Here is a 4,927-nt window from a genome sequence, read left to right as displayed (position 1 = left end):
TCTTATGGGTCCTTAAAGAAATAGTAAGCTTTTCTGCATTTATTTCACCCTTTAATGTTCAACTATAATGACGATTGTAACAATGAGAATGATGAAGATGATGATTAATAAGTTGATGTCATATTAAGAATTTCATTTAATTAAAAAAGATGCCCATCATGAAACCTGGAAAAATGATTGCATATCGACCCCTTCCATCCACTGTCTACGTACCTGCGAGTAATCAACGGATATATTTTTCTTTTCAATTATGCCACTATTTTATTTGTATTTTGTCTTTGATTAATTTTGCAATTGCTTTATTCATATCTACCTAAGATCGTAAGTTAGAAGAAAATCATAAGGAACTAATTAAAGAAAGGTATGGTTAGAGTCAAACTCACGGCGTTTTCTTTCATCTTATGATCGTTACACACACCTAACCTCAGACACTCGTTCAATCAAAAAAAAAAATCCCGCATAAAATTGTACCAATAATTCCTAGGCCTATATGACTACTGCGTGAGTAAAAAAAAACAAGTGGAACGCCTCTGGCAATATCGGCTGCATTGCGCGATTCGATATAGCACTAGTGCTGACTTTGAAATCAGCTAATGAATAATTTATTCACAAAAGAATAACTCATATGATAATAAAATACCTTGTCCATTGACCCAAAATAACCTTTGATCATGTGACCCAAGACGTGAACTAGATCTATAAACTTTCAAAGTTAAGACGCCAATATTATTCAGCAAATACCTTCAACGCGGCAAAAGTTATTGACCTTAAACGACCTTAGATCTTGGTCATGTGACCTGAACTCGCACAATATATTCAGGGATACATGGTTGCTTTTATGTCCAAGTTTCATGAACGAGATTTGTAAGTTATGATGACAATTCCACAAATACCCCATGACCAAATTAAGTTCATTGACCCTAGGTGACATGTGACCTGAAACTCAGGCAGGATCTTCAGCGATACACTAAATTACCCTTATGTCTAAGTTTCATAAACGAGGTCCATATATTTTCTAATTTATGAAGGCATTTCCAAAACTTAACCTTGGTTAAGATTTCGATATTGATTCCCCCAACATGGTCTAAGTTCATTGACTCTAAATGAGCTTTGGCCGTGGCTATGTGATCTAAAACTCAGGCAAGATATTCAGTAATACTTGATTACTCTTATGTCAAAGTTTCACGAATGAGGTCCATTTACTTTCTAGGTTTTGAAGACATTTCAAAAACTTATTCTTGGTTAAGATTTCAATGTTAACGACGCCACCCCTAGAAAAGCGGCGCCTATAATCTCGCTCTGTTATGCATAATTAACTTGACTCCATACAAATCCTTAATCTAAAGGGGGAAAAATATGTCATGAACGCATGATCATTATATGGATGGAGAGAGTATTTTCTTCCAAATAATTTGATATCATAATGTAACATGTTCAGGATGTATTTCTTTGCAGTATTGTATTTTTTTATTTGCAGCAAAGTAAGAAATAATTTCAATTAACGAAACCAGATGTAATGATGTCATAATCCTACAATGGTTGCATTGAAATCCATTGTAAAACAAATTTTGACAGAAGAAGTGTTTAACAAACACTGTTTAGTATCAATTCTCAAATTAATTTCACTGTAAAGGGATTTGCAAATAAGTAATGTTTACTAACTCATGTAGGATTATGACATTATTGGCAATTGGTGGCGTGGCTGCATGGAATCGAACCTTCGACATTCATGTGTAGCCAGGCGCCTTGGACAACACCTTCTCACGCACCCATATTATATTACACACTCGCCCACACACACAACACTCACAACACAATCGGACTCATATACCTTCGTATCCACATAGGCCCGTCAGACGCCTACGACGACCTAAAATTCCAGTTCAAATATGACATACCAGGATTCTATGGAGCTCAATGTGAAGAATAAAAAATCAAATCACACAGATTAAAGGATATGAATAGCCATCATAAAGCGCAGGAACGCCCTAAAGAAAATTATAGTTAATGTTGTAATCAATCATACGATATATTGGCAAAGCCAAAGCAAGACTTTATTTTAAGGTTATGAAGAATGAGTAAATAAGAACGCCAGAGCCGGAGGGCAAGGATACAAAAGACATTCGAATAAGATCATATAACTATAGAAAATATCTTGTAAGCCCAACCTGATTATTATAATGTCTGGAGTCTAAATCCTAACATCTCTTCTATACTAGATTCCTTCCCCAGTACGGTCCTGGGAAGGACGAAGTAAAGTACTTATTAAAGACCAGACTTGCTGGGCGAGAGACAGAGATCATGCGGCTTTAGGCATGATGTGCAGTATGTTTACATGGACGGCAGAAATAAAACGTTAAAAAGAAATCTTTTGAGTGGCCATGTTAACACATTTGTTTCTATCGGCTTAAGTGAGAGGGTATAGGAGATTTGGTAAAAGAAGCCCCAAATATGGATACACGGTATCTAGGTAAGGAGAAATGAAAGTGCGCTTAAAGAACTGACTGGGAAAACATTTAGAAAATCAGAAGCCTATCAAACAAAATATTTTTCAAGTAATGAAACAGACATGCAGGAGATGTCATGTTGTTCGATACTCAATATAACATTTTAGGAAAATTATACGACTCCTGCCCGCGATGAGTCCTAAATTACCATAATTTGATAATCTGGTATGAGAACAATTATCAGCTTCCATTACAACCTCATCATTTTCTTTAAACCCCCCCCCCACACACACACACACGAGGCGTTTAAGGTGACATGACTGGTCTGTAGTGATTGGTAAATGAAAGACTGTATTGTGGTGCTGATCCACGAATACTATGAAAGGCAAGATAAAGATAATCCGGTTTTTGATAGGGAGCCAGTGCAGCGAATACAAGATGGGGGCATGGACCTACTAACACATGATGGGGGTGATATGTGAGCGTTTACATGACAAAGTGACAATGCGAGCGGCTTCATTCTGAAGCTTCTGAAGCTTATGTAACTGAGCCTGCGGTAAATTAAACAAAAAACAAAACAAAAGATGAAACGAGTTACAAGTCGACAGAAAGAGTAGATGAAACGAGTTACAAGTCAAGAGGAGTAGATGAAACGAGTTACAAGTCGACAGAAAGAGTAGACGAAACGAGTTACAAGTCGACAGAAAGAGTAGAAGAAACGAGTTCCAAGTCGAGATTACGAGTAGATGAAACGAGTTACAAGTCGAGAGAACGAGTAGATGAAACGAGTTACAAGTCGACAAAAAGAGTACTGAGCAATGAATACTAAAGTCAAACGCTCTGTATCTTTGTTGAAAAGGCGTTTAGAAGAGGTGACTTCAGGTAAGTTTGTAAAAAGCGGAAACAAATAAAGTAATCACGGTTGACGAAAATATATTAACCAATAACAGAAATGTTTTACAGTTTGCAACCTCGCGAGTGATTTATCTCCATAAACTTCACTATCATAATTATTCCTCTATTTTGTTATCAAAACCTATTTGACGTGAAGGCACACTTCCGCCTTTAATGTAGAGTTGATAGTCTACTATTGATTTAGGGGTTGTTGATGATAACAGAGAGTGCGTGGATATATTCAACATGCTGAAATCGAAGAAAATATTCACTAACAAGCAGGAGGAATCTGGGATAAACTTTCATTTATAAACGATTTACAATCATAATCTCATTTATTCCCAAGACATTCCAACCTTTGAAAAACGCAAGGACGTTACAACAAATACGGGTAACTTAACGGACAAGTCCACCTCAACAAAGAGTCAATACGAATAAGAAGAAAAATCCATCAAGCATAAAAATGAAAATTCCATCAAAATCGGATGTAAATTAAGAAAGCTATTACTTAAAAACTATAAACTTAAAAACTGAGTTAAAACTATGCACATCCTGGTCAGCATGCAAATGAGGAGACTGATGGTGTCATCCACTCACTATTTCTTTTGTATTTTATTATATGAAATATTCTTATTTTCTCCTCATGGCAAGTGAAACAAAGATAAAAAAATCATCCCTGGAATGTGTAATTAGCATTATTATAATACTACATGGTTTAGTCAAGTTACACCTTTTTGTCATATCTGTAAAAGATTAAATATTTCATAATTCAAACAATAAAAAAGAAAGAAATAGTGAGGAACATCATCGACGATCTCATTTGTAGGTCACCGAGTAGTACGCATAACTGTTTTCTGAAAAATAAGCGAAACTTGAAAATGTCATAACTTTCTTTTACATCCGATTTTGAAGAAATTATAAGCGTTAGGTGAGTTTGATTTTTATCTATTTATTCAAATCAGCATTTTTCTGGAGTGGACTTGACCTTTAAACCGTTCCGTGTTTCAACTGAGGTCATCACTAGTTACATGCTTTGAACATCAGGAGTGATGTATCTTGGATATCTTATGGGATTTTAAGATGGCATAACCAACTCCTAGGCCAAGACACATACTGGGGTAATCCCTTTGCATTCAGTTGACGGTTAGTCTCTTTAGGGAGTAATTATAGTTGGACAAAATGACATACAATAATTCCAATTATGTAGTTCGATTTCTTTTTTTTAACATAATAGTGTTCCTGTGCTTAAGTGAACGAAGGGGTTGCTCATCATATCGTTACATTGAATATGACACATTTTAAACTTTTTACTTTATTTTTGTACGAGCACTTCGCCCTCAAAATTACAGAAAATTTAGCAATAAAGTATCTAAAACCCGATAGGAATCTTTCAGATTTATGAAAATTATGCGGGATTAGAAAACAGGTAATGGCGGCTGTTTGATAAAGATTACCATTACAAAATATCCTATACAGTGCGTATCAAAAAAAGTTTACACTTTGAAAAAGCCCTGGGAATTAAAAAATATACATGTGGGTACTTTGTTCACATATAATCTTGGGTTTCGGTCTCATCTATCTAATGA

The sequence above is a fragment of the Lytechinus variegatus genome, chromosome 7 (genome assembly GCF_018143015.1).
Source record: "Lytechinus variegatus isolate NC3 chromosome 7, Lvar_3.0, whole genome shotgun sequence".
Lineage (NCBI taxonomy): Eukaryota > Metazoa > Echinodermata > Echinoidea > Temnopleuroida > Toxopneustidae > Lytechinus > Lytechinus variegatus.
Note: the sequence above shows the minus strand (reverse complement) of the source record.